The sequence below is a fragment of the Coenobita brevimanus genome, chromosome 93 (assembly GCF_032717465.1).
Source record: "Coenobita brevimanus isolate Jiangsu-jjx chromosome 93, ASM3271746v2, whole genome shotgun sequence".
Classification (NCBI taxonomy): domain Eukaryota; kingdom Metazoa; phylum Arthropoda; class Malacostraca; order Decapoda; family Coenobitidae; genus Coenobita; species Coenobita brevimanus.
Window position 1 is genome coordinate 20,798,619 of NC_137046.1, and position 13,050 is coordinate 20,811,668.

Genomic DNA, 13,050 nt, shown 5'->3' on the forward strand with positions numbered 1-13,050 from the left:
GTTATTCTCTCGGGCATGGAAGCATACATTCCTTTCTCATATCCTTTGACTAACGCAAGAAAGCCTTGGTTTAATCACGCTTGTTCTAATGCTGTCCGCAACAAAGAGAAGGCCTACAAAAGGTACCGGAGCCAACCCACCCCTGAATCACATAATCTTTACGTTTCTGCCCGGAATCGTGCTAAGTCTGTTCTTCGCTCTACGAAAAATAATTTCATCCATACTAAATGCTCTCAACTCTCCAACTCGAATTCTTCCCGCTCCTTCTGGCACCTTGCCAAAAATCTTTCTAACAACTTTACCTCATCATCCTTCCCTCCTCTTTTCTACTCTGATGGTTCTGTAGCTATTTCTTCTACTGATAAAGCAGATCTCTTCGCACAGACTTTCTCCTCCAATTCCACCTTAGACGATTCCGGTGCTGTTCCTCCATCACTTTCCCCCCTCTGACTTCCTCATGGCTGACATTAAAATTTCTTCAGTTGATGTATTTTCTGCCATTACTGGCCTCAGTACTAACAAGGCATATGGGCCTGATGGGGTCCCTCCTGTTGTTCTCAAAAACTGTGCTTCTGTGCTTACACCCTGCCTAGGTAAACTATTTCGCCTTTGTCTGTCAACTTGTACCTTTCCTTCTTGCTGGAAGTTTGCTCTCATTCAGCCAGTCCCAAAGAAGGGTGACCACTCCCAACCCTCCAACTATCGTCCAATTGCTTTAACGTCCTGTATTTCAAAAGTTTTCGAGTCAATTCTTAATAAAAAAATTTTAAGGCATCTTTCCTATCACAACCTTCTTTCCGATCGTCAGTATGGGTTCCGTCAGGGACGCTCCACTGGCGATCTTCTCACCTACCTTTCAGACTCCTGGTCATCCTCCTTTCGGGACTTTGGCGAAAGCTTTGCCATTGCACTTGACATCTCAAAGGCTTTCGATCGAGTCTGGCATAAATCTTTAATTTCCAAACTGCCCTCCTACGGTTTCTATCCTTCTATCTGTACCTTCATCGCTAGCTTCCTTTCTGGTCGTTCTATAGCTGCTGTCGTAGACGGCCATCGTTCTTCTCCTAGATCTATCAACAGTGGTGTTCCTCAGGGCTCTGTCCTATCACCAACTCTCTTCCTTTTATTCATCAATGATCTTCTAAGCTGTACATCTAACCCAATCTACTCATACGCTGATGACTCCACCCTTCACCTTTCCATTCGGTTCCCGCAACGCCCATCTCAACAGTTACTTCAAGAAACAAGGGATGAGGCTATGGCACACCTAATGTCTGACTTGGCTCATATCTCTGACTGGGGTAAAAATAATATGGTTGTCTTTAATGCTTCTAAGACTCAGTTCTCACACCTATCAACCCGACAAAATCTTCCACAGGTATACCCACTAATGCTTAATAATATTCAGATTAATCCTGCATCATCCTTGAACATGCTTGGGGTTTCATTTACTCGGGACTTATCTTGGAAAGATCATATTACATCTCTTGTAAAATCTGCTTCCAAGAGATTGGGTGTGCTAAGCCGACTCCGCTCTTTCTTTACCCCTGCACAATTGTTGACTCTATACAGGGGTTTTATCCGCCCCTGTGTGGAGTACAACTCTCATGTGTGGGGAGGCTCCCCACATACAGCTCTTCTCAATAGGGTGGAGTCAAAGGCTTTTCGTCTCATTAACTCTCCTCCTCTTACTGACTCCCTTCAACCCCTGTCTCTTCGCCGCACTGTTGCATCTTTATCTCTTTTCTATCGCTACTTTAATGGTCACTGCTCCTCTGAACTGTCTGCTTGCATTCCTCCACCTCTACGACGGGCGCGTAGCACCCGTCTGGCAGCAAACTCTCATCCCTTTTCTGTCCAACTCTCTAATGCAAGAGTTAACCGTTACTCCCAGTCTTTCATTCATGCAACAGGTCAGCTCTGGAACTGTCTCCCTCTGTCTGTATTTCCTCCTGCCTATGATCTCCAGTCTTTCAAACGCAGTGTGTCCAGGCATCTCAAAATGATCGGATCTTGAATTTGGCTCTCTATTGTATTTTGTTTTTCTCTTGGAGGGAACTGTTACTGCGGGCTCATGGCCTTTGGTTCCTTCTTCCTCGCATAAAAAAAAAAAAAAAAAACTCTCTGTAGGTAAAGACATGATTAATCAGAGTGAGAAAGATGAGAGGTATCCTACTTGATCATTGAGGCACTAGTCTGGAGGAATTTCACTGAACCTCGTTTTGAGATATATAGAAGGTTATATTGCATTTTTTTTTTTTTTTATACATGGAACTCTACTAATGAAAAAAAAAAAAGTGCACCCAGTTGGCACACTTGAGCATTTTGTTATATAGGCCGAAATTCAAAATGGCCGCCCGAAAAAATGAAAAATTACAATATTTGATTACTATTGTCAGTAATTTTACTAATATAACATTATTTAATTGTAGAGTTATTTCAAGAAATTCCATGCATAACAAAGTATATTATATATGTGTAAATTGTGAAAAGAAAAGTTACTCAATTATAATTACTTAAAAAAGGCACCAAATGTGATTACCGTACCCTGTTAGACTATCACTAGATACTGTATTACCACAATATTTCATTTTCTTAACAAACTATACAGGGAAAGGATGGATAATTTGGTCTTTCTGTCAGTAAGCATTTTTAAATATTTAACATGTCTATTCCAACAAACATATTTAAACCATAATCTTTTTCACAACTAAAAATGTTCATATCCCTTATATCAGAATGTTAGGCCTATTACGCCCTTCAAAACTGATCAAAATCCTTTACATCAAAAATATATGTTGCTTTTAAAAATAAAAACACTGATAAACTAAACACATTTGCACTTAATATAATAAGTGTCTGTCATTTCCATGTCCATACTTTCCTCTTCTTCAACTGACACTCTTGATTTACTTTGAGGATTGTGGCAGTCAGTTCCATGACAAGCACAAAAGAGTGAGCAAGAAAGTTGTGCTGCAGCACAACTGCAACTGGCAGTTGAACATGTGGTGCGGGATTGACACCCACACTTGATTAGTTTTAGGATATCAGTGGTGCAGGAGAAAGATCAGGTGGCAAGCCAATGGGAACTAACATGGTTGAATCAGGATCCTTGGTCCATCCATAATGAAGAGGGTTCATTTCTGGTGGCTGTGGATCAAGGGAGCTTTTCCAAATTGCTGCCTGTAAATGGGCTCTGCAAACACGTTCTTCAAATGCTTCTCTTGTTGGTGGCAAAGCTTTTAGCTCTGGTGCTGTGGTGAGCCGAAGATTGCCCATCTTTGATTGCCACACAGTATATCTTAAAGATGTCATGTTGTTTTCATTTGGAAAGCCATAACATGCTGCAATGAATTTTGTGGCTTCAGCAATAACATCAGTCAGTTCTTCTTGTTGCCACCCTAATCTAGTAAGTGTCTTTCCACTCTTTATTGCCTTTAACATTGGTCCTTTACCAATACCCCATTAATATGAAACACTCTCACATCCTGTAAGAACGTGGGCAGGTAACAAACTGTTGAGAACATCTTGATTTTGCTAAACTGTTGCTTTGGTATCTGCACTTGATCGTGAAGGGCTTGTTCCAACCATTAACATATTGCAGGCAAGATTTTCTTGCTTATAGAAGTGGCAGAGCTTATGCATCCACTGTGATATCTGTCAAAGACAAGATTTGTGTTTGCTGCTAAAAGACAATGATATATGTCTTCACAAACTTTAGTATATAATCTTCTGTGACACCTTTGCTTGGCTATTTGACAACCCAGAGAATTGCACACCCATCAAATATTGTAGCATCACCTGGGAAAGTTATGTGATCAGATACTTCCACTTGGATTTTGTCTTTCAGGGTGACTTGAGAAGGTGACAGCCTCATATCACCTGTCTTTTCCTGGAATATTGAGGGTGGAAATGCAGCCAACTCACAAGAGAGACCATCTCTCATGTTGATGTTCCTAGAGGTTTGAAGACAAAGCACTCTTGAATAGATCAATGTGGTATCATAAACAGATATGTTGTCCACTTTAATTTTTTCTTGAAGTTGACATGAGTACAACTGGTCTTGTGAGTGGCTTGTAAAAATTCCGTGGCCATCCTTCCTCAAATGTTTTCATCATAGCTGCTCCCAGTTCAACAGGCCTGTCAACACTGACATGCTTTGCACATATCCTACCTGTAACCACATTAATAAATCCAGGTGGATGGCACTCTCCTGTCAGTGGATCTATGCAGTTTTGAAGCTTCTCCCGATTTTTTGCTCTGTCTACTTCATCACTTTGTATCCTTGTTGTTGTTGTTGTTGAAAGATTCCCTGCACATATAGTGCAGGCCGGGCCATACATTAGCCCGGTCAGTGGTGTATGGGCTGATTAAAAAACAGTAAGTGGGGAGGACAGGACCTGGGGATTGCCCAGCACACACGTCCTGTCTCCTGACTGGCTTTGTGGTGTGTGTTGAATGACCGTCTTCCTTATGGGTCATGGCTGTGGATTGTGCGTTTCCATCAAGCATAGACACATCTTTGTTTCAGTTGAACGCAGATATGAAGTCCAAAAGCCCACCTTTTCAATGCTGCTGGTTGATGGGTAATTTCAATAATTCCTCCTGGACTATGTCCATAACGCATGAAAGTTGTCTCAAAGTACTGGTCAGACCAGATGCCATTCCAGATGTCTGGTTGATGTCGCAATACATGACCTCCGTCCATGAAGTCTTGAAGCACTTCATCAGGCAGTTTGCTCACAGAATGAAAGTAATACAAGGCATACCTTGCATAATTGGCATGACCACTAGCAAAGAAATAAGGAAGCATCTCTTTGATGACAAGCAAATGGAGTGGGCCCATCACAGCAGTTTATTAACATTCAAAATTTCTTCTATCGGCACCTGAAAATGATCATAAAAAATTAAAAATCGTTAAAATAAAATGTTACAATGTGTAGTTTGCAGGTGATTATTTTGTTTAGTGCATGTTCTGATAGGAAAAGTTAATATTATTATTGTATGAAGAAAATTAAAAACTGAAAAAGATAGCTAAACATGTTTTACTAGCATCATCATTCATGCAGGAGGCCATATTGGATTTTGGCCTCCATTTTGAAACGCTCTAGTGTGCCAGCTTGGTGCACTTTTTTATTTTGATGGTTACATCCCAAAGTATCAGAAAATGCAATAAAACTTTGTGTATGTCTCACGAGGTTCACCCGAAAATGACCATTCTGCCATCAGACTATACCCCAAATAAGATTGGCAGGAAGCTGGAGATTTCACCCTGCAGTAAACGGCTTGTCGTCAGTCACACAGGAAGTTGGTGATCCAGAGAATGTTGCACTGTCCGAGTTCGAATTATGTGAGTTTGTTGATAACAGTGGTGTGATCAATGAGGTCAAGTACTTTGGTGAAGTTTATGAATACGGTGATATCTTTTTTCTTTTTCCAAACTAATATAGATAAACCCTTAAAAGCTAGTGATGCAGTGTGTTATGGACGATTATTTAATATTTCGAAACTGCTGTTGGGTCAGATTTGGATGCAAGATTACACCAGGTTCACTCCACAACAAGGCTTTTGAACAGGATGCTGGGAAAGTGGGTAATAAATTAGAGCCTCAAACTGCTGAAGTTGGTTTGGTTTCTTAGCTTGAGGGATTGCTAAATAGACCGTCTTTCATTCTGCAGGATTCGTTGAGTGCTAGCGAGATGCATTTGTTAAGGAGGACAGTGATTTTGATAGTTCTGCATCAAATTCCTTATTGAATGGCATTAATAAATCGGCTGGAGATACTGATCTTTTGAGGCTGAAGTCTCTCAGTTTGTGGTGGACCAAGTATTCTTGAACTGTCGAAATGATGTTGGGGGCAGTGCAAATAGGCAGGAAGATGGGTTGGGTGAAGCATGGGGAGATGCTGGCAAATGGAAGCAATATGCTTGTTGATTTTCTCAGCTGCATCTTGACTGTAGAGACGGCTTACGCAGGGAAGTAAGCTGTGCAGTTGTTCAAGCCACATAGCTACTTAACTTTCCCAAACCACTTAATGAAACTTGTTTCCTTCAGATGTGTAGTTGACTAGGATACTTTTTTTTTGGTGGGGGGGAGCTAGTTTCATTTCTCTCATTTCTTTGTTCTCATGCATTTCTAGAAGGCATTTTCATTAGAACGGAAGGCGTGGTTACGCCAGTTCTATCAATCTTTTGACTGTATATATCATCCAGGGGAAATCTGTTGGGTGTGCTGTGATTTTTTCCCTAAAGAAGTGGTAATAAGCAACTGTGAGTAATGACTGGTAATGTTCCCACTTTGTGAAGACGTCTTCAGGGAGAAAAACTTCAACCGATGGATATAATTGATGATCCACTGTTGAATTGTTGAACAAAAGATTCTTTGAGCGGTCGATATGTTCGAGTGGTTCTTAGTTTCTTATGAGACACTGTTTGCAGTAGAGGCCAAAGGGCAAAAGAGTGATACTGCATCACTAACGTCTCCATTGCCTGCGGTGGTGAATAATGGTTGTTCAGGTCAATTAACGTTAGAGCTAATATGTTGTTTTCGAGCGGTGTGAAACCGACGAACTGTAAGAGATAAAGCTCATTTTAGAGAATGGTTGTGTCAATTCCATTAAAGGCCGAACAGATTACCAACTGAGAACCAGGGTAACGTCGTGCTCGGATGTTTCGGCCACTGACGTTTGGGCCACGAACGTTTAAGCCATGGGCCACCATCCTAGGACACATTTTGGCAACGCCCAAAGTTAGGTTAGGTAAGGTTCACAACAATTCGCACTTCAAAACGTCCTAGGTTGGTAGCCCTTGGCCCAAACGTCCGTGGCTGAAACGTCCTACACTCAGGTAATGTTCTCTCAGGCTATCAGCATTGTGAGTGGGGTGTTGTAGCAGTTAGTTCCTATTGGAGGAACAAGGGGGGTGGCAAACTATGCAGCAAATAATTGTAGCAACTTGGTGTGGGTGGTGGGTTGGAATGATATGTACCCACAGCTCCACTTCCTCAGGGGTTTTCAATTATATGCCAGAAGTTTGTTATCATCTTTTAGCTTTTCAGTGGTCTGTTCCATTATCGTCGCCAAATGATTCAGTGAGTGTTTCCTTCCTGAATGACATAATTTTTATACTGCCAGAACTTTGTATATCACCATCATACAACAATTGCAACATTCATCATACCATCAGTCGCCTCTGCGACGATAATCACCACCACTGCTATTTTTATTGTTTGGACAACTATCACCGCAGCTACTTTACCATTGTATCTTCCACTGTAGCCACCAATATAATCACCGCCACAACCACACTGCCACCAATATAACCACCACAACAACCACGGTACCACCAATATAACCACCGCCACAACCATACTGCCGCCGACATAACCACCACCACAATTTAATACCGTTACTGTTCCAGCAGCCATGAATATATCCACCACCACAACGACTTAACACCGATGCTGTATCTGCCACCACCAATATAACCACTGACACAACCACTTCTAACGCAGATATCGTAACTGCTACCACAGTTACTGTTATTGCCATTTGTTTTATCATCACTCTCATTGCTAGCATGATGATCACCATCAAAGTTCTTACTACTTTATCACTACTGGTACCACTGTCACTATCTCCATTAACACCACAATTGTTGTTACACCACACCAACACTTTGGTCAATATCCAGAGGGCCGGATCAGGTGAGGTGTGGCAGCACCTTGCATCACGCTCAGTTAATCTCATTATCATATATATGGGACCACCAACGCCCCAGTGTCTCACCTCTGGATTCCTCGCTGGTTATTTAAGGGTCCTGCCTTACTTCATCCCCAAGGACACCAGAGGTTATAGAGGCCATCTGTTGGTGCTGGTTGCGTGGAGTCGGGAAGTGTGTCACTGTCCTTCTCGGACTCTGGAACGTCAGTGGTTTCTCACATCATCCTGCACTAAGGAAATTAATCCAGTTCCCTGTTCTATAATGTTGTAAATGTACTGAGTTACAGTTAATGACATTATTTTATTGCACTGAACAATGTAAATGAAATGTGTTAGATTCCTGCCTATGTTGCCTCTAAATTACTTATATGCCTTCTTAAGCAACATGTGGATGTATAAGGATTTCTTAATAAAATTGGAAATCAGAAGACCATTTAGTCTTTCTTTTATAAACATCGCTTGTAATAAATTCTACAAATTATTTGGATACGTGTGCTGTACACTTTTACTTAAAACAAAAAACATGAATCGCTTGGTCAATTTAAAATTGCTAGAAACCATGCAAAAACAGTAATAAATGTTGCTAAATTAAATTTTCTGTACAATCAAGCATCTGAATTATTAAATAATCCTAAGGACAATAAAATATTTTGGACAACTCTCAATTCTTTCAATAATAACCTTAACAAGTCATCACCCATTCAAATGAACGACGTGGTAAAGCGAACGTCCTTGCCAATATATTTGCCAGTAATTCTACTTCAGAGGAAGTCAGCCAGAACATCCCGGTACTAGGACTTGGCTCTCCCGAAACTGCTCTATTTAAGATTTAGACTAGATATGTAAAATTTATCCTAGATAATTTACCAACAAACAAAGCTCAGGGTCCAGATAAATTTCCTCCAATTGTTTTTAAAAAGTGTTCCCCAGAACTCGCTCCCATTCTGGCTAAATTATTCAGACTATGTATACGTACTTCATTCCCTGAGTCTTTGAAAGAAGCCAGTATCCACCCAATTCCAAAGAAAGGAAGTTCCTCTGACCTCTCTGATCACAGACCAATAGCTATCATGTCTTCTTTTGGTAAAGTATTTGAGACTGTAATTAATAAGCTCAGTGGTAGAGCTCTGGACTCGGGAGAGAAGAGTCATGAGCTCAATCTGCGCTTGGGTAAGCTGCCATGCAAGGAGAGGTAGCGCTCTCCTGTCACCTAGCTGGTTGTAGCAACCGTGGCTTAGTGGGTTAGAGTGCTCTGACCGAAGGGCCAGAGGAGGTTCGAGTCCACCCAAGGGTCACTGGTAGAAATCAGGAAGGGCATCCGGTCATAAGTTGATACATGCTCCAAAACCTGTCCTCTACCCAGGGGCAACGCCTTAGCCCTTATCAACAAAAGGGGACACGGTGTAAAAAAAAAAAAAAAAAAAAAAAAAAAAAAAAAAAAAAAAAAGAAAAAGAGAGAGAGAATAGTTAAACATCTTCAATCCAAGAACATAATTAGAGACAGAGAGTAGCCTTCGATTTTTGCCACTAAAGATCCACTATTGATATACTCAATTTCCTGACTCATACCATCCATCAGTCAATTGACAAACATGGAGGAACTCATGCAGTAGCCCTTCATATTTTTAAAGCCTTTGACAGAGTATGGCACTGTTCCTTGCAATCCAAAATCTCTTGTTATGGCCTAACGCCTTTTGTTCCTCTAATTTCTTCATATCTCAGTGGCAGGAAGATAAAGAGTTAAAGTAGATGATGTATATTCCAACTTCCACTTGATTAATGCCGGCGTGCCACAAGGATCTGTTCTGCCTCCAATCCTAATCCTAATTCATCTTAATGATCTCTTATCCTTCACCCATAATCGCATCCATTCAAGTGCAGATGACTCAACATTTCACAGTTCATTTACACTAGAACACCAATTACAAATTTCATTATCTCTAACTCACAACTCAGTACAGCAGTCTCCATAAATCAAGACTTATCTAAGGTCATTAAGTGGGGAAAAAATAACTTCGTCTCATTTAATGCTAGTGAAGCCAAATATATGCAGTTTACTAATAGACATTGTCTGATTCCTTTATTACCTTCAATGCTACTAATTTTCCTATCTCTAAAAGTGTTGATGTCCTCGGTGTTTCACACAGTAGCCTCAGCTGGGCCTCTCACTTTAGATCACTGGCTAAAACCACTTCAAAGAAACTTGGATTATTGTACAGAGTCCGTAACTTCTTCACTGATGAGCAGCTAGCTATAATTTATAAGAGTTGTATCCATTGTACCATCTCTCCATGCCTTCCCCTGCTCTACATGAGCATCTGGTAGTGCTCATGACTGGATTGTCACACTGCCATATATCAGAAATTGTGCTTATCGGAATTCTTTTACTCCCCGAACTGCATCTTTTTGGAATGCACTCCTCAGGGTGGTTTCCCCCAAGACTCCAACCTATGGCTCTTCAAGTCCAAATGTTATAGATTTTTAATGAATGGAAAACATCTATAATCTGGTGTACAGACTTTTTTATTCATTAGTTTTTCCTTTCTCTGGTCTTATATAAAAAAAATGCCAAATTATTATTGGAGCATACTTGGTGCGATACAGTCTAACCCCATACACCAATGGATCTTAATCTTTTTAAGCACCCGTATCCCTTGTAACTTAAAATATTTTCCCGTACTTCCTGTCAAAAATGACAATAAAATCACAGTTAACTAATCCATAAAGCTTATTTATTCTGACAGCAAAAAAATAAGAAAAAGAGGCAAAATGCATCAATGTCGCAGTTGTGATTAAAAATTTGAATTTATTATTTTATGAAAACGACAAACATAATGCGTAATGTTTGCTGAAAATAAACTTCCTCAAAGCAGATCAGTACAAAATAAACTTTTGAAGTGTATCCATACTATACGGGGGCAGTCACGATAGAAAGTGCTGTCACTGATGCCATTATGTTTCATTCACTTATCTTTTATAATTCCTAATAACTACTGAACAACTATCATAACCACAGATCAGTACTAAAAGAACTCTCTCTCACACAGAGTAAATGCAGTGTGATTTAACCTTTCGTGAGTTGAGCCTTTCCAAATTACACTGGAGGCTGACAGGGTGCCATTGGACTCCAGAACTTTTGGGTGAATTTCTGCCAAATGCATAAAGCTACATCATTTGAAGTTTGTGCATACTGTATGTTGCCCAGGACACGGCACGTGGAGCCAACTCACCAGCGTCCGTTTGTGTGTGTGTGTGTGTGTGTGTGTGTGTGTGTGTGTGTGTGTGTGTATTCTAAGTAAATTATTTACATTTATCAGAAATTTATGAAAATTTCAGTATGGAAGCACTGAACCTACACTTATTTGAAAGTTTTACTGTCAGAACTCATGGGATAGGTTCTTTACATAACAACAAGCTCTTATATAAAGCATGATAGATAATTATAAAATATTTAAAACTATCATTATAACGTTCAAATTAAATACAAAAATTTTTGTTTTCAGTATCACACAAATATAAAGAAAACTTACTTTTTATCATGGGGAAAACAACTAAATGATAGTACCTTTCTTACATATACAAAGAATAGTGACTTCTACAATGTTAATAATGATAATACAGCAGAATGTTAAGGTCAGATTGCTCAATCACTTCATATTCATCAGCGTCAGATAATTCACTGCCTGAATCAATGTCTTATTTTAAAAACGGGTTGATCATTATCTACCAAAAAATTTCTGACATAAAACATTGATTCTGGTATTGACATTGTCTTTAGATGTCAAAAATCAGAGAAAAAAAAAATGCATCCGAAGGGCGAGGTGGAGTCCCAGCAGACCCTACAAACATTTTTTACACTGTCACTCCTAAATGCTGTAAACTTTTCTGCCCAAAAATTATATGCATACACAATTGCCATTTACAATAAAAGTCAGGGACGGGTAGGTCGTAAAAATAAACAGTGGCTTAATGGCATCATTTTAAAGACATGCTGGAGTCCACAGGGACCCTACTCATGAAGGGTTAAGCACATACCATTGTTATAATATGACTTATTATTGCGACTCTACATACTGAAACATTGCTAGTGACTCTTTTGTTATTGTTTTTCACCAGTAATCATGCTGATACGAGGTTCTGTTTTTTAATAGCTACATGCATATCGCCACTTGCATCCAAACGGTTCTTGAGCTTTGTTTTTATGTATAGGAGCGTTAAACATCCTGTTTCACACAAATAGGTGGTCGCAAATGTCACGAGGACCTCCAAACTTTTCTCTGTTAACCTGGGGAACGTGTCGAGTTGTGCACACCAGAAGATATCTAGCAGCATTGAATCAAACTCCATCTGGATTATTTCGACTGGCGTTCAGTTCAATCACATCATCTTTCACTGTCACTGTCATCCATGGACTCCAGGTTGAAAATACACGGATCCTGGATCCATCCCTGTGCAACAGAAAGCTCTCCACGGTAAACGTATCTTTGGAAGGACTAACCCAGAACCTGCAAATGTTCATTAATTTCAGTCACAGTGGTTAATTCTTATTCTGCAGTAGGAGCTTTATCAAGTTTGGGGAAGTTTGCGTTCAGTTCGTTGAGGTGTGTGAATGTATCTGCCAGGTATGTGAGGGAAAAAATGAACTTCCTATTCTCAAAGTGGTCAGCTATGTAACTGTCTTGTTCTCTAAGAAACGGCTTGATTTCTTTGCGCAGTTAAAACACACGGGAAAGCCACCTCACCTCCGTGTGGTAAAGAATACTATGCTCATCTCCAATTTCTTCGTAAAACACTTTGAAGAGACGGTGACTGAGGGCTCGTCCTCTCTTAAACTGACTACGCACAACAACTGACAACATTGTTCAGGTGCTCTGATAACGATTTGGCTGCAAGTGCATGACGATCCAACACACAGTGAGTGACAGTTACATGGGGCACCTCCCTTTTCACAAGTGCATAAAACCCAGATTTGTTTCCTAGCATGGCGGGGGCTCCATCATGCAAAGTGACCCACACGTCGAGAGTCATTCCATGTTTCAAGAAGAAATTTTTCACAAGACTGAACACATCGATTGCTTTTGTGGTCGTTTTCATTGGTGCACAAAACAAGAATTCTTCCACTGCTTCTTTCTCCTTCATATACCGCACAGACACCAATAAGAAATTACATAAACTGACGACGGTGACTCATGTAACTGAAGGCTCACTTTGATAGGACTAGCTTTGATACCTGAGATTACCTGCTGCAAGTTATCTTTATTCATGTCACCAATCCTAGAATAGTGTCGTTTGACAAGGGTACCTGTCGAAGTTTCTTTTGTGCTTCGGTA